The 18,380-nt window shown below is 34.7% G+C and overlaps 1 protein-coding gene across 5 annotated transcripts in view; it reads left to right on the top strand.

Annotated features, from left to right (window-relative positions):
* The window catches only part of LOC126752757 (rap1 GTPase-activating protein 1), a 271,420-nt gene that overhangs the window by 10,162 nt on the left and 242,878 nt on the right, over positions 1 to 18,380 (top strand). For 2 of the 5 annotated variants that reach the window (XM_050463724.1, XM_050463723.1), the window contains exon 1: positions 3,260 to 3,549. The exons of 1 other annotated variant lie outside the window; for it this stretch is intronic. The gene's annotated coding sequence lies outside the window, so the exon portion shown is untranslated. Of the gene's footprint in view, positions 1 to 3,259; positions 3,550 to 18,380 lie in introns of those variants that run through there. 2 more of the 5 variants (XM_050463725.1, XM_050463728.1) reach the window with 2 other exon arrangements.

The raw sequence follows: 18,380 nt of genomic DNA, 5'->3' as shown, positions 1-18,380 counted from the left end.
GCCATACAAACTGAACGATCGGATTAGGCCATCGTGGTTGGGTTCGAATATTCACGAAGTCTTCCCTTATTGTGCGAAATAATGACGGATCACTAATATATATGTTGAAAAAGTCTCAGTTGTCTAACTCTAAGGGCTAACGGTTTTCCATTTCTCAGTCCTCAGACACGTGAGTGTCGTTATGTTATCGATTGCAAAACTACCACCGAGTGTTTTTCCTTGTGTTTGAAAAGCGAGAGCAATAAAATAATAGATGTTCAGAATTTTCTATATACTCCATATACGTCGCATGAAACTTGTAAAGGTAGCTGCTAAAGCATGCACGTCCACTAAGTATTTGGGTCAGATGGAAATCCAGGTCCCCATGTCGTCTGTTTATGTATCTACGAGTGGATTTCCGGTTTAAGTCTGTGGGTCCAGCGTCTTTGCCGGTATTGTTTTGGACGTTGATAGCTGATATAATTGCTGCAAGTATTTGTTTAGCATAGCATTTTATATTCATTGCCTAAATCCATATTGGTGCTGCATACAATATTACGGAACTCGCAGCTTTTGCTGTTAAAAACCGCCGGCTGGAAGGCATGTAGCCTGATTGGCCATCATTCTCGATAGAGCATTATACATTTTGTTCGCTTTACCAGAAGTATACGCCAGGTGTTCCTTAAATTTTAATTTGGAATCCAATATTACTGCCTGATACTTCAGCTGCGGCTGTGAAGTTATGTCGCTCTCCATTACAGTGAGCTCTATTCGTTCTTTCACCTTCCTGGTGGTTATGAGTAAAACTTATGTTTTGTGCTCCGCCAGTTCCAGACTCACACAATAGCACCATTGATGTATACCATTTAAGTACTCATTGCATTTATTTCTTAGGTCGACTAATTGTTTAGCCACTGCTACCACACATCGACCGCTATAGTTTTAGCTCTTGGTGCTGTCTTCTTCACCCCGTCATCAAAGGTTCCATATTAGTGGGCCTTGGGGAACTCCACTCAACATAGAGTTGCTGTTTTTAAAAAACTCTGTTTTAATTTTTATGATGTATTCATGGGCGCGTATTTCATCCAGGGCTTTGAATATGTGTGTCCATTTTGCCATGTTAAACGCATTCATCATCCAACACAGTTCAATAGTGGCTCTCTTTGTTATAAAGCGGTATTGTCTCCCTGAAAATCCGCCGGTATCCTGGATCGTTAGCTCGAAGCGTATATATTTTCGTACACCTTACCTGTGTCGGTACGATGATGTTTCTTAAAGTGGTTTCTTTGGGGGGAGAACTAAATGCTTTACTTTCCATGAGTCGGGAAACACCTCTACCTTTATACAAGCGTGGTATATTTTAGGAAACAGTTGAGGTTTTGAGCTCATAGCTTCTTTCAGGGCTCTGTTGGGTAAGCCTTCTAATACAAGCGCTTTGGTGATTTTGATTTTCTTTATGATCATATTTTCTGTAATAATTGAACGTCTTAAAATCTGAGGCTAAAAATGACTCTTTTCATAAAAATATAAAATGTTGTGTATAAAATAGCATCACTGGTTTTCCGTTGCCGCTTTTTAGAGTGACTTTTACAGGCACAGTGTGTTTAATCGTATTATAAGTTAAAAAGAGAATTATATAAGGTTTTGTTTCGCGGTATACATAATGTATACATAAGTATATACTTATCTGCATATCTATGTTTGCTTAGATTACAACCACGACCGAAAAAAGTTTACGACCTTTTCAAGTTCTGATGAAATGATAAAAATATCGAAAATGAATTTGTGAAGCATATTTCGGTGCTGTGAAAGTCGACAGGCAAGTGTTAAAGAGAGAGATTGGAAGAGAGTTCTGAACATCGACCTTTTCAACTGATGAAAATATTAAAAAAGTGAAGGATATGGTGCTTGAAAGTCGACAGGCAAGTGCTAGAGATGGCAAGAGAGTTCGACATCTTTCATGAGTCCGTTTGGTCGATTTTGGTGGATATTTTGGGTATGCAACGCGTTTTTGTTAGACTCGTCCCGATTAAACTAAACTTTTTTTTCAAATATTATTGTAAAGAGGTCTCTCTGAACATGCTTGACCGTTCGAATTCCGATCCCGCATTCATGGTGCGTATTATAATTGCCGATGAGACAAGAGTTGATGAAATTGACATGCAAACAAATTAGCAATCATCGGAATGGAACCCGTCTTCAGTCGATCGAAGAGATAAAACAAAATTCGCTGAGGGAGCTGAAGGCCATCCCAAGTGAGTGTGCCAACTCAAAACATAAATTTAGTCCCCGTTGTAGATAAAAAGACTTATCCAGATATTTTCAATAATTTTGTTAATTACTTTTACTGATTTAGTAAAACCAGAATACACATTTTTTTTTTAATATTTAGTCACATGCGTTGCACTGTACTTTAGCAAGTGCGCTATCGCTACAAATGCATATTTTAACACATTCTCACAAGCCGCTCAATATGTACTTGCTTATTTTGCCTCTCTTACGCTCAGAAATGCACCTCACACATTTTGTTCTGTGTGATAACATGCGCAATATTTGCATAACAACAGTTAGCGCGTTGTCCAAATGCAGCGTTTGCTTTCAGCTCTACTTCTTCATTCCAATAAATTTCTGATTTTGCTTTTGCCGCTTTTTTGCTGCATTTTATAAGTATGTATTTTGCTGTGCAACGGTGCATTTGCTCGCAACTCCCTCGCGCTGTATTCGCCGGTGCTGGCCGCTCTTCTTATCAACTCCCTCCCACGCGGTGAGCAAGATTTTGTCTTTCAACGCGCTCTCACTTCATAATGCAAGCCGGTGTTTTTGTTTAAAGTTTGGAAGTGTGGAGTTGTGGAACTTATTCCTATATTCGTGTCTTCAGATATAATTTAATATTAATTGGTTGCTGTTGCATTGTTATAAATTAAATTTTCAGGTTATAAGCTTTCTCATTAAAACAATATTTAATTTCTTTCAAAGTCGCTTTACAGCTATTCCTTTGTTAATTCGATTTTTAAAGCCACTTTGAAAGTTTAAAAGCTCCCGCAAGTGGAGCTTAACGCACACAATCAGTTGTCACTCAGATTCCACTGCCTCCGGCTTCCAGCCGCTTCTTTGCTGCCTCCGCTGCGTTTGTTTTTGCTTTGCTTTTGCGTTTCTGTGTCTTTGTGCTTTTTCTCCGCTTTCTGGCACTTGCGGCACTCAACTGAGCAACTGAGGCGCGTAGCGTCGCGCCGATTGAATTTTTAGCAGTTCACTTGGTCGGTCGGTCGGCTGGTTTAGTTTGCCGCAAATATTGTTTGGAATAAGTTGTGTTCGTTTTCGTGCGTTCGATGTCGCAGCGGTCGACCAAAGCGATTCGCGTAAAGTGCGAAAACAGTTTTAACACTTAAAGAAAGCAAAACAAAAAAAGTAAATACAAATCGTGTAGAAATCTAAATTGAAATTTCGTACAAAGTTCGTTTTTGTTGGTGAACATAAGAATTTGTTGTTGATATTTGTGTGTCAAATTGTGCAATTTGTTAATATTTCAGACCAAAGAGCGCAACAGGAATTATTGCGAAAATTATCAAAGTAAGAACGACGTCCATCTTTGTTCGTTTGTTTTTGTTATTTTTGTTTGTGTGAAAGTACCACTTCGGAAATTAAAAGATGCAATGCTAAGCACGTTCTGAACCAGCAAAGCGATAAAGCAGCGTATGTTTGTACGTGTGTGTGTGTGTGTGTGGTGCGAGCGTTTCGGTCTGCGCTAGTGATTGTGCGAAAACTTTCAGACAGTTTTGCAGAAAGTTCAGCTTGTGTGAGTGTTTTTTTGTAGGCGTGCTTTGCAAAATAAAATGTCAAGTTCAAATTGAATTCAAATCAATTATTCAAACGTGAGCAGTGATTAAGTGAATTTTGAAGTGAAACATGTTGAAATAAAAGCAGCATACAAGCAAACATATAGTGCATACATTCATACATACATAAGTACTTATATGTATGTACATACTTATATAAATACCAAAACGAAATTGCAAAAAAATTGTATATGTATATTTATATCGGTATATAAATAAATCCAGTACGTTAATTGTTTGCGAATTACAAAAACAGTAAACTGTTTGCAGATTTTTGATTCTTTACACCAATTAAGTGAGCTATCCGAAATTAAAAGCTGTCTGTCCAATAAAGACGATCCTTGATTGCCAAAATATATGCACTTGTTTATGTTAATCAGTTAAACAAACGTGGTTTTGTTGTTTTAAATTTAATAATGCATGCCATTACATGTTTTGTCTTGTTTTAAATGCAGGTCATGCACCTTCTTGTTGTGCACATGAGCAAAAAAGTTATTCAAAAACCGTTAAATTACAATTTTCCATATCGTGCTTGAAACAATGTGAACTGAAATACATATGTATGTATGTAATATAAAATAAGAGTTCAAACCAAAAGTCGTATTACTGAAAGTAAATTTAGCTTAAGATATAAGGCTGAAGAGTACTGTGGTCCAGCCAATTGAATATATTTTAAGCGATAAATATTGTATTTCTTTAAGCGAAATATTGTATTTCTGAAAATAAATTCAACTACAGACATGAAGCTGGAGAAAGTTTTCTGGATTGCCTTTTTTTCAGCGCAAAATCCTTAATATTTTTCTGAACAAACAAGTGTAAATCAAATTTTGATATGAAATATATGTACTTATGATTTTTTTCATAAAAGAAAGCAATTACTCGTGAGCGCCTCGGAAATAAGTTGCACTGTGGTGTCCCTCATAACACGGTGATGGTTCAACTGAAATCAAGAAATCAAAATTATATCGTTTGAAAATCGCTTTTCCCAGTTAACGCTGGAGTGTTTCGAAAATTTAATTTTCCACACTTTGAAGTGAAAAATTCGTTTTTTTGCGAAAATGCGTTACTGCAAACCAAAAATATTACCAAATTTGAAATAAAAAAAAAATCAAAATTATATCGTTTGAAAATCGCTTTTCCCAGTTAACGCTGGAGTGTTTCGAAATTCGATTAAAATTTCTTTACCACAAATGAAAAATATTACTAAATTAAAAAAAAAAATATCCAGCATTACCTCGTAAATTATGTATAAAACTGTTGTTCAAAATCCCAAAGCGATCGGTGTGTAGTTTTGAAATTATAAGAGGCAACTACTTTGAAAACGTGAGTTTTATGGAAAACGCTTTGAAGTTTCAAAACTTCTATCTAATGAAAAACATTCATAAGATAGTTTTAGAAATATTCGTAAATTCGTAAACTTTGCCCCAAACGAATTGAATTGAAATATTGACTCACTCATATTGAGTTATTATGCAATCGTTTAAGACAAATAATAAAATCAAAACAAAAAATTAAAAAAAAAAAATCGAAAAAAAATAAAAAAAATCGAAAAAAATTAAAAAAAAAATCGAAAAAAATTTTAAAAAAATCGAAGCCTTAAACATAAACAATATTGTTGTGCAAAATTCAATTTATAGTTTCTCGCATAAGTCTCAAGGTCGAATGACTTAATTTGAAATATTTTCTTATCACTTCGCTATTTTATAATGCAAGCTATTTAATTCTCGTATTTCCTATATTTTATTTGTCTGTTGATAATAGTGGGTGTCCAGTCGGTTAGGCTATAAGTCGAAAATGTAGAAAGCAATTCTTTTTAACAGTTGTTGTTTTGGTAAGGCAATAGAAAAGGTCATACATAGATAGGTTAGGTTCATCTGGTAGGCCAATAAGCACGTATAGACCAGTTTTGTGACTTTGCGATACCAAAAGGTCGTACATAAGTATTTTAGAGGTACTTAGTTATTTAGGCTAGGATTTAGAATAGCACTCCTCGAAGTTAAAATGGGTATAGGCGGATGAAGGAGGTTATCCAGATTAAGACTTTATGTATACATTTTCTCGATTGAATAAACTTTTGAAAACATATCACTGATTGGAAATAGGTAATTTCCTTTCTATTTAGCCAAATATTGAATAGAAAATAGAATAATTTGAGGCACATTGTCATAACAAAATTTAGTACATTAGATTAGATTAGATAAGTAAATGAGGATTGCACCGCGTCCTAGGGTCTGTTGTGCCCCCTCTCCTAAGTTACAACGTTTCGTCAGCAAATTAATAATTTTCAATATACTGCTAGGTGCTATTGAGGCGATGTGATCCTTATTTGAAAACCTGGATCCAAAGACCTTTATTCTGCGCCTACAGACTGCCGTCCAGTCAGTTAGAAGGTTTTCTGGAGTTTCAGACTCCAGGTTCCAAGTCGCAGAACCAGCAATTCGAACAAGAAGCTAGGCCCATGTTAAGTGCTTTTTGAGTTTTAAAATGTTTACATGTCAACGAATGAGTTTCAGACCACTGCTGACTGCGGCTCACTGCGCTCTGTACAGCCTATGTATATTAACCGTAACACAGGATAACATGTTACAAAAACTTTATTTCCTGAGAGAGCTGTTAAAATTTTAATTTTTTCTGCCAAAGATACCATTGTTGAAAAAATTAGCTAGAAAATATTAAGAATAAATTTCGGGTATTTTGCTTTTCGATGTTATTTTTAGATGCTCGCTTCACCCAGTTAACTTATATCACTTAATTTTATCCTTTAATACGTGTATTCATTTTATAAATAAGTACTAGATCAGTACGTATGAAATCCCGCCCTTATCGCTACAAATTTAATCAGGCAACGCACTTGGGAGAAAAATGAGAAAGTCTCAAATTATGTCATTCTTGCCGGAATGAAGTTGGAATTTATTCGGTTAAAAACTGAAATAATATTCATCTAATCTTTTTGGGGAATGTTTTTAGTCATTCTAACGACAAGCAGTCCTTCTTTTTTTTAGATGTGTCAATATAAGTAAATTATTCATTGAAGGAACCCAATTAAGAGGTGGCATGTAAATGCGCTGTTTCTTGATATCTGTCAGCGTAACTTTTTGCATGGTTTTCTTGATTGACGAAACAATAGACCCATTAGCAATAAATCAAGTACGATTCGGGAACAAGGATCTAAAGAAACAGTTGACAGGTTTAGTAGTGCTCAGGAAATATTAAGCACTGCTTGAAATAAGGGTTAGATTTCATACTAAAAGCTCAATGTTGAATCAGATATTGAGAAAATATACTATTCTGCAGTGATAAAAATGTGGAATATCTTGAGCTAACCTTTTCGGTACCAACAACAAAAAAAAAAAAATATTTCAGTCAGAAGAAAATTAAACTGATAAAATCTTATGTTCCAAATGCTCCGACATTTAGAATTCATAAATAATTTCTACATTCTTTTAACAAAGCCTGCTTTTTACGTAAGAACCCACAAAAAATTTTAAATCATATGACACTCCATTAAATTTTCTTAATAAAGACTAAACTATAAATTTGTAAAATGGCTGTTAATAACCTCAAACGTGCTGTAACACAAAATATTTACTCTCAGATCACCTTGCATTGGCCATGTTGTTGTAAAGCTAAATCGCATAAGCGTGTCTACATCTATAATTGACCTTTAACAAGCTGCAGCAAAGAAGCGCCCGCTATCAACTTATCACGAAAGTGCAAAACCTTTCTTCAACAAATGCATAAATTCTTCCGCGAGTGAAAACACATGGCGAATAAATAATAAGCTAGTCGAGTACACTGTGGAATTTTGTTTACTTTAAGTCACGTGCTGCCAAGAATAACTTGTCGTAGCTCAAACTGACTGTCTGTCAGTCTGTCTGTCGTTGAAAGTGTGCTTTTAATTGTCCACGCATTATTTGCTGTATTGTTGTTTGATTTATCAATTAATTGCTCACTTGCCAAGGTTTAACTGATAGTTTGCATTGTTGTTGTGGTACGAAGTGAAAATTATTTCGAATTTCACCGACTTTTTCGGACGCGTTGAAATTGTAAATGTTTATATTTATGGTTTTGGTTTCTATGGGCTCATACAAATGTGCATTTTGATTTCGATTAGGAAAATTATTGCAAAATTTCTGATTTAGGCGACTGGTGTAATTGAAAGTGAGAGAATTACGCTTTTTTGTAGTGAGAAAGTGATTTGAAAAGTAAAAGTTTTTGTAGTTTTTGTCAAGCTTTGTAGTGGATTAGTTTTATAAACAGATATCAGTGTTCTGCGATAGCAGAGAAAATAGGAAATAAAACGATATATTTATTCAATTAATCCTTTCTCTAGAGTGATTTTGTATAGGTTGGACTATATTGTGGGTTCCTCGCGTAAAAAACAGCGTTTTTTCAATAATTTTTTTTCTCATATAAAAAATGAAATATTTTGTTCTCAAGGCTGCATCTCCGAAACTATGTATTACTCGGCTCAACTTGCTTGAAATTTAGGACAATATTCTAGAGGTATTGTAGAATTGAATAAGACAATAAAAAAAATCGATTTTTTGAAACCCGTAAACCCATATACAAGGTATGACAATTAAGTAATGAGACTGATTCCATAAAAGCCGTATATTTTAAAATTATTCTACTCTCGTCACGGCCGCCTGGATGTCCGTAATCGACTCAAAATGAGTTCCTTTGAGCACCGAATTCTTTGTGGACGATTCCACGGCTATCAAAAAAGGCAATAATGATCGTTTTCACCTTCGACGTGCTCATACGAGCTTTTTTCGGGCGGGGGGCGCGCGGAAACAACCATTGTAAGCCTGGGCACGACTAAGAGCACTATCACCATACACTCTTACAATTTTAGCGTACGTTTCCGAAGCTGTTTCGCCCAATCTGGCGCAAAATTTTATCGCGACGCGTTGCTCTTGATTTCGTTTTTCCATCTTCGTGACGAGCACTACAAACCCACGTCTACTCAACTTGACGCAACAGGCGAACTGAACAAGCTAGAGCGATGGTACATATGTATATCAATGGAGAGGGGAGGGATGCCGGAAAAAGAGAAAGGGAATTTCAAGGTCACAGGTTTACCACAGGTTTAATTGTCAAACCTCGTAACCCAGTAAGATCAGTAGACAACTATTGATAGTATAATTGCTCTTTTTGATTAGGGGCTCTTTTTCGAAATATAATTCTATATCTAAGAATTGGCAGAAATCGAAAGCTTCTTTGCTTTCAATTTTTTTTTTAATAATTTTTAAGCGATTTATTTGTCGAAGAAATGATGTCATGGAAATTTTTGTTTTGCTTCTTCTCAGCAGCTCTCTATCAACTTCAGTTTCAGACTGCCTGACTATTGTAGCGTTTCTCGAGGGGTAGATTTATTGCGCCGAAGTGCAGCCTTCGTCAGATAAGTAACTATCCACTCCTATTTCTAGTTGAATAGTTTTTAACGGGCTATTGCCCGATTTGACTACTTATAAGTTTGGATCGGATCTAGCAGTTCAATTGTAAGGCTCCACAAAGAACCGGATATGCGTGTAGTATTCTAAGTGAGATCTTTAGATCCACCATCGAACCAAAACTGACTTAACCTGTCAGTTGTGCCAATTTATCATGACTTCCTTCAGTTGTCTGAGCGAATTTTCGCTACCATACTATAAAGCGAGATCAACATAATACTTAACATGATTCTCTATGAAGCGAAAATGCGCTTCCTTTCTCTTAGGAGTATATATAAGGTTATGAAGGTCATATGTATAAATGCTTTACTTTATAACTACTAAGTTAGGTTAACCAGCTAATTAAAAATTTCGAGGTTACACTAATAAAGGTAATCAGTTTTGAATACAGAAAAACACTTTAGTTGGAACTCATGTGTAGAGAAAGCGTCTTAAAGCAAGCCACACTTCCAGATACCCGTTGATGACTCATGCCCAGCTCTTGACCGATGCTACGGCTGCTACTATGCCGGTCTCTTTCGACCAATTCAGCGATTTTAGCGCAATTTTCGACGACAGGCCTTCCGGAGCGTGGCGCATCTTCGACCACCTCTACACCAAAACGAAAAGGTTGAAAACAGCGTTGTGCGGTGGAAACGGAAACTGTATCGGGTCCATAAACTGCACAAATTTTATTGGCGGCTTGAGATGCATTTTTGCCTTTATCGTAGTAGTACTGTAAGATATGCCGTCTTTTCTCTTTATTTTGCTCCATGTTTGCGACGCTATAACTCACGAACGACTTAAAAGAAACGACAATCAATCAAACACGTGTTAGCGCGTGAAATGAGCTTTCCAAAAACGTATAGCATGACCCGATGCGACGAATAAAACTAGAACTACGCGCTTTCAGCGCCAACTAGCAAAAATACCGCAAGACTTTTTTGACAACCTATTATATAAAAAGGAACTTCTAGATGTTCTACAGTTAAACTTTTTCTTTTTAAATATAGAGGAAATGTTTACTAAGTTTTCTCTTCTATATATTTATGTAGATACTTTTTTAATTTTTTTTAACTTTCATGATTTGCGGAATCTAAAAATTGCGGCTGTGGCTGCACATTTCCTGGATATCATTTAATTTGTTTTGCTTACAGCAACTTACCACTCACTCTGATTTGAAATTAATCACAAACCGCGCTTTCTTGCTCTAAATTTGGGTTAAGTTTGGTTTTGGTTTTCTTTTACCACATTTTGGTTTCATTTTTGTTTTGTAAACATTTTGCTGATACTTCCATGCAAATTCAGAAATTTTATTTATTTGATTTAATTGCAAACCTCGTGAAATCGTAATCCGACATTTCACCTTCGCATGGCGCACAAATTATCTTCACCGTGTCGATTAGAACAAACGCTTCGCTTCTTGATATTTATTAATAAATTTATTTTGCAGCTACAGAAAAAAGGGTGTTTCGAGGTTCTCTATTTTTTTTTAAGAAAAAACACAGAAACTTCTAATTTAATGGCGAAGTCTAACGATACGATATCACACGATTTTTGTGACCAATTGACCGACCTAAAACTATCTGCTCACCGAAAGGTTCTCTCAATAAATCCATTAATTGAAGCTTCAATTTCAGACATCAAATAGTCGGTTATCATGATGCGATAATGGTCGCGATCGACGTAAAATGCGCCAAGTCGTTCCATACGTCATAAAGATGAACGATTTGTAAAGGTTGTTCAGACGTAAGCCTTTCCATGATCAAATGCACTAATGACGCGTGATCTGTCAGAAAAGGCTACTGAAAACAAATATCTATACTAGAGTGAATCAAAAAAAAAAAAATTTTGTTTTCGTTTCGTACTCGGAAAAATAGGTTCCTAGGCACCTCTAAGAAAGCCTCTCCAAACATGAGTTTTTAATTGTAACGGGAAGGTCCTCCTACATACAGTTTTCTATTTTTTATTATTATCAGATAGAAAAATTTATATCTCGCTTCCAACTACTTGAAAAAAATATTTTGTTCCTTCAATTTTCTTATGAATTTTATAACTCAATGAAAAAAAATTATTATGAATGATGAAACTCATAATTTTGTAGAAAATTTACTGCTTTATAAAAATGGTCTTATATGATTTTTCGATTAAGTTAAGCGTTTACGAGATATTCATCGTCAAACATCAATGCATATTAAGGTGGATCAAAAAAAAATTTTTTTTCGTTTCGTACTGGGAAAAATAGGTTCCTAGACACCTCTAAGAAAGCCTCTCCAAAAACCTTATTCATAATGATTTTTTTCATTGAGTTATAAAATTCATAAGAAATAAAAAATTTTCCCAAAAATAATAAAACTTCAACCGTTAATATCTTTTAAACGATTGGGTTTACGAAAAAATCATCTTGAACCTTTTTTGTAGAGCATTCAATTTCCTCTAAAATCTAAGCCACCCAATATTTTTTCAAGTAGTTGGAAGCGAGTTATAAATTTTTCAATCTGATAATAAGAAAAAATAGAAAACTGTATGTAGGAGAACCTTCCCGTTACAATTAAAAACTCATGTTTGGAGAGGCTTTCTTAGAGGTGTCTAAGAACCTATTTTTCCAAGTACGAAACGAAAAAAAAAAAATTTTTTTTGAATCACTCTAATCTATACTTAGATCACCCGTTATATGCATATTCTCTCTAGCGCGGAAATTGCAAAGCGAATCGAACGTGCATAATTTGACCACAGCCAAGCGCAAATCGATGAATGCGGAAATTAGCTTATTTGCGTTAATTATATTAATTAGCACATTAAATCAATTATTAAATATATACCGTTAAAATAATTGGCATAAAGTGATTTTGGAATAATAAGACAATTGAAAAATTGAAAAATTATAGAACAAATAAAAAAAATAAGCGCGGATAGGCGTTAGCTATGAAATTAATTTTCAACCATTTTTCCCATTTGAAACTTTCAAGCTTCTATGAGTCCAATAAAATCATAAATTTTTAAACCCATAGTTTACACCTTCCGTTTTCTGGTACACTAACTACTTCTTAACACAAACATACATACATATATAAAATTAAGTAAACAAAAATTATTTGGTAACAACCTGACTGCCTTAGTTACCAACGCCTTATCACTGAATTTCGGTAATATTCAGTTTGATAAAGTTTTAAATTTTATTGATATTTTCCAATTGCAAATCCATTAAAAAATTTGTACAAAGAAAAACTATTACAAAATACGCACATTATTCTCTTTTGACTCAGCTTTCTTATCAGCAACGGTAGTTTGAAGTGAACAATGGTCGTACAAATGTATTTCTAATCTCTTTCTTTTGCAGTGGTGCGTCACTTTTCTTTTAACATTTGTTTGGTATCTTTTTTGTTGTTGTGTATGTGGGCGTTAGCATTTTATCGCTTTATATTGTGATTGATTTTCCGAAAATACTTTTGTTTTCGGTTTTAAAGTACTAACTGTATGTGACATTTGACATATTGTGGGTGCACTTGTACAGTTAAATACAGATATGCACTGTATATTATGAATAGTATGTATGTATATGTGTATATTTATATATATCTGTATGTATGTTTATAGTATATATGTACACTTGTTCCAATATTTGAAATTAATTAATTATTTTAAATAAGTTGACAGCTCGATTAACGGTAAGCGCTCGTCGCTTCATTCATATGTGTATTGGCATATTTGCTTACGTATATACATACATACATATATATGTACACATATTACATACATACATATGTATGTATGTATATAATTATTACGAACAGTTCGGCAAGCCCTTCTTAATTCATTAAGGGGGTATTCTGGTTTGGAAATTCGAAAAAATCCATTTTGTTTGCATATTTATAGTATAACCCTTCAAGAAAATGTCCCTGAGAGAATTTTTCGAAATTCAAATTATTTTCCGAGTTATAGCTCATTTTGTGACTCCGACTCCGACTGCGCGCGATTAGTTTTCAAACTTTAAACTCGTTTTTCTAATAACTACTTTTCTAGAAACGGTGTGCATGATATCTCAAGTTCTACCCAACCGATTCATATGAAATTTTACACAGAGCTTTCTTATGCATTATAATATCGCACAAGAGCTTTCGAAAGATTTTTTTTTTTTAATTCCGAACCACAAAAATAACAGGGAAATTACGAAACTTTTTTTTCAAACCTCCACCATTTTGTAAACTTTTTTTTTCAAAAACGTTTCGTAGTGCGATAACTACACTTTTACTCTTCACAGATTTCGCATAAATTTTAATTTTAGGTCATGGTAAGGATTTATGTATATCCTGCACACCAGGACAAGCCATTGTTTCATCAGTCTCTACTTCGTCGACCTGCAGTTTTTTTAAATTTAATTTTGTTTCTTATATTATTTATGCTTTTTGTATTCTTAGAATATCAATAAAAAGCATGTAAAAAATGGATAGTCAAAATAATTTTTGATTTTTTTTATCGCGTCAAAAAAAAATACCTAAAATTCGGACTTCTAAACCAGAATACCCCCTTAAAATGCAATTTTCAAGGTTTAGAAAAGCCATGCATACATAAATCTATATACATATGTACATGTGTATGTGCGTATGCAGAAGTATTTAGCGTCATCAATCTCAGTGTCATTGTCAATTTTGATTTCGATTTCGTTTTTATTGTGTATTTTTTTTTTGCTTTTCACCCTAAAATTCCGTGATAATTTATCAATAAAATGTCAGGTTAATATCTGTGGGCTTAGAATTATTTATAATATGACAAATGGTTTTTTTTTTTAATTTTGTTTTATAAATTTATTCACATGATATGCGTTAAAGTACTAGTTGAAAAGTCTCTATTAAATTTCCGCGTATTTTTTAATTGTACGGTAACTTAGGATGGAGTGCAAAACGTATGCCATCTTTCATTAATACCTAAATTATATCGACAACACAGTGGTGGCGCGTTAATTATAATAGATTTTTTGGTTGAATATTTATTTATTTTTTTGTTAGTTTTATCAACCTTTTTTGGAAAAAATTTTTTCGAAAAATTAACCAAAAATGTAGAAAATTGGATTTGTTGGATTTTAAGGAAAATATACATAGCTCGTGGTCAAAAAAAAATCTTATAACTGCAGATTTCACATTTACGACAAGTTTTAGAACACTGCGACAATTAAAAAAAATATTAGCATATTCCAATTAGCTCAAACCATTTGTTATTTTTGAGAATTGAACCTTTTTACACTGTATAAAGGCGCGAAGAGAGCTTCAAATGAAGTAAGCTCCATTAGAATTTTACTTTGAGGATGCCAAATAGATCCACATTTTTCTCTTCGTTCACAATTCGATAACCACGTATTGTCGTTAGCGAAGTTTTAACTCTTATTCGTGGAGTTCGCATTGATCTTAGACAATAAATTACCTCACCACTTTCGAAGGGTTAATGGGATTTTTTGAGATGATGAGAGTTTCCAGCAGTTCGTAGTAAAGGATGATTCATTTCGAGGTTACCTACTTTTTTAGAGAAAACAAAAGAAACTTCACATTTAATGGGGAATATTTATTATCATTCCAAAGAATATTTTTTGGCATTCATTTTTTTTAAATTGTATCTTTCGAATGTTGGCCGCCCGTCTCAGATGGTTAATTCGTTGACCCAATATTCGATGACTCGTTTGAGCATTTCGTTTGGTAACTGGCGTATGGCACGCGCGATGTTTTGCTCCAAGACCTGAATCGAGGCGGGATTGCGCGCGTAGACTTTAGACTTTACATATCTTCACAGCAAAGAATCTAACGGCGTGATAACACACGATCTTGCTGGCCAATCTATCGGCCCAAAACGTGAAATTATCTGTTCGCCGAGATCATGCACTTCAATTTCAAACATTAAATAGTCGGTTGTCATGGCGTGATAACAGTTGCCATTGACGGTTCCGTTCTCACCGGCATCATTTTTGAAGATATACATACATATGAATCGATGAATCCACTGGCCCACAAATCAAACCAAACCTTTTTCTGGATGAAATGGCAGTTTTTGAATCTCTTCATGTTGCTCTTCGTCCCAAATGCGGCAATTTTGCTTGTTTACATACCCATTGAACCAGAAATGTGCCTCATCGCTGAACAAAATTTGGTTCTTCTTAGAACTTTTCAAGAGGACATAGAACGAAATTATGTGGCTTGGGAAGGTCGAGCGGCTGCAGCTCGTGTACAAGCAGTAAGTTTAAGATCTCGACATAAAAATAACAAAAATAATATGACAGCTTGATATAACTCACGCGTGAACTGTGAAAAAAACTATTGGAAAAAGAACCTCTACTTGGATCGTCCGTTATAAAAAATCGCAACCTATTTATCGTCTGTAAAAATTCGACATTACTAAACCATAATGCTTTTATTTTATTTGAGACCTGCGATTTGTATACGTATAAACAGGGTCTATTGAAATCCACTTTTACGAAATCACGCGCCCAATTTGTATGCACCTAAGTAATGTACAAATGTCCGGACAGACACGACTCATCAAAACGCTGACATGGTGCTTGATTTGATAAAAACATTTGCACGATGTTGATTGCTGAATTACATGCAAGGGGAAGAGGTGTGGGGGTAATAGCGGCAACGATGCGACCATTGAGTTATGACGGCGTGATGAGAGTGTGAACAGATTAGACAAAGTGGGGCCGAGCCACCAGCGAGACAGCCGGAAAAGTTAATCACTGCGCAAATTTAGCAGAAGCACATACTTATATACAAAAATACATACATACATATATACATATGTGTGTAAATAAATGTAGAAGCAAGCGCTGATTTTGATAACAAAATATTTACCTTTGCTTCTGCACCCTCGCCTCTCCTTACCACACTCTGCGTGGCAATTTTAAAATTTACGTGAAATTTCAAACGACAACAACAGCACAACAGCAACGCTGATATGAAAAGGTGAGCTTAAAACTGTCAACTGTGGAATATGCAAATTATATCAATTTATGGCTGCTGACGCTAAGCCGCCAGCGTGAAAATTCGGCTGCTTTTGGCCGGGGCACGATGATAACATTCAACAAGTTGCTCGTTGCGAAATCTCTCGCCTGAGGGCCACGATAAATTGAAAGTCATTTAGTTTGTATGCAAGTTTGTTTGTATGTGCTTTGATGGTTTGTATGTTTGCTTTTGACATAAATGCATGTTATTTGTTTGCATAAATTTGATTTTTCTTTTGAAATCGTTTCGCCAAGGGTATGAATTCGAAATGAAAAACTTTGCTATTACCGACATAGACATATAAATTGCGTAATCAAACTTTAATATTTTGTATGTTAGCAAAGTGATGAAGTGTCATTAGGATTCTAACCCAAAAACAATAAATTAAATGCCTATTAAATTTCTTTTTTCAAAAGACAGTATTTTGGTTTCACCCTTCAACAAGCCGTATTTAAATAGGTTGGTTGTTAGTTGATAGATATTGGTTAGTCGAAAAAGTCTTTTCGTATTTCTCATCAAACTTCAACTTGAACCAAATATGTACTATTTTGGTCAATCACTTTTTGCCATTTTTCATCTGGAGACATTATTCCATCAGTCTAAAACTTTTCTGGTTTCTCGGCGAAAAACTGCGACAAGTAATTCTACCAGGCTTATCTTGAAGCAAACTTTACTTCATTCAGTTCTGAGTTCTACATTGACCAAAACAAATAGTAGTCCGATGATGCAAGGTCAGAGCTATATGGTGGATGCATCAAAACTTCTAAGGCATGCTCTCCCAGTTTTTGCCGAGTCATCAAAGATGTGTGTGGTCTAGCGTTGTTCTGATTAAAGACGAAGCCCTTTCTATTGATCAGTTCTGACCGTTTTATTTCAATTGCTTGCTTCAATCTCATCAGTTGTTGACAGTAAAATGTAGAATCAATCGTTCGACCAGGCTGCAGCAGCTCATAGTGGATGATTCAAATCCCACCAAACGCTTAGCATAACCTTTCGTGGCGTCAATCTTGGCTTTGCGACCATTTGTTGAGCTTTACCACGCTTGGACCATGATCTTTTTCGTCTCCTGTTTCCACTTTAGTCTTCTGTTACCACTCGCTTCAAAAATAGTTCGATTTCATTTCGTTTCAGCAAAGAATCGCAGATGTTAATTCGGTCCATTGAATTTTTCACAGACAATTCATGTGGAACCCAAATATCGAGCTTATTTTTGTAGCCTGCCTTTTTTAAATGATTCAAAACCATTTGCTGATGAATGTTAAGTTCTTTCAGCGATGTCATGGCTGCTTATGTGACGGCCTAGTCAATCTTTGCCATAATTTCATTGACTTCTTAGGCCATAGATCGACCAGAGCGAGCCTTTTTTATGTTTCATACAATTTCTGAATTTGTTTTTTCATTTATGAACACTTAAAATAATATATTTTTACTCATAATCCTTGCATTCAAGTAAATCTTCTGCTTTTTCGCATAATACCGACTTTTCGTAGTTGAAACATACGGCCCACCCTGTAATGGACCCTCACAAGTGTCGATATTATAGTTGGTATTTATTGTATTGTAGCAGTTACATTTGCACATATGTACATATTTACATATATTGTATTACTTTTACTGTTATTTTCATTCTTCCTCTTTTTACTATTCATTCATTACAACACTTATAAAAAGCAAATAAAAGGCGAAAATAAAAATATTTTATTTTGTAAGCGTTTTTCGCAGTTATTATAGCCTATAAATCTGTTTCTTATCTTGACTCCACACTTTTCATTCTCCCATATCGTTGGAGTCGCTGTGTAAGTCGCTTGTGAGATGAAAAATAAAATAATGAATTGGAATATTTATTGACGCGACGCACAGCAAACTAAAGAAAACGCAGAAAACTGGCGGCAGCAAACTCTTTACAGTCAGCGCTGAGACTTTTTTTGCACTTAAGAAGCAATAATTGAGGATTTAGTGTTCGAACGAAGGTGCCATTTCGATTTCGGTTCATGTTAAAGAGTTTACGAAAAAGAAAAATAGAAAAAAAAAGTTTAAAAGAAGTTTTTAAAGTTTGTCATGGTGTGTGTTACTCACTCAACAAGGAAATTTCGAAGACCCTATACAATATACATAGATATATAGTTATATATGATTAGCGGTAC

Source organism: Bactrocera neohumeralis, chromosome 3 (assembly GCF_024586455.1).
Source record: "Bactrocera neohumeralis isolate Rockhampton chromosome 3, APGP_CSIRO_Bneo_wtdbg2-racon-allhic-juicebox.fasta_v2, whole genome shotgun sequence".
NCBI lineage: Eukaryota > Metazoa > Arthropoda > Insecta > Diptera > Tephritidae > Bactrocera > Bactrocera neohumeralis.
Note: the sequence above shows the minus strand (reverse complement) of the source record. Positions and strands in the feature narration are given on the sequence as shown.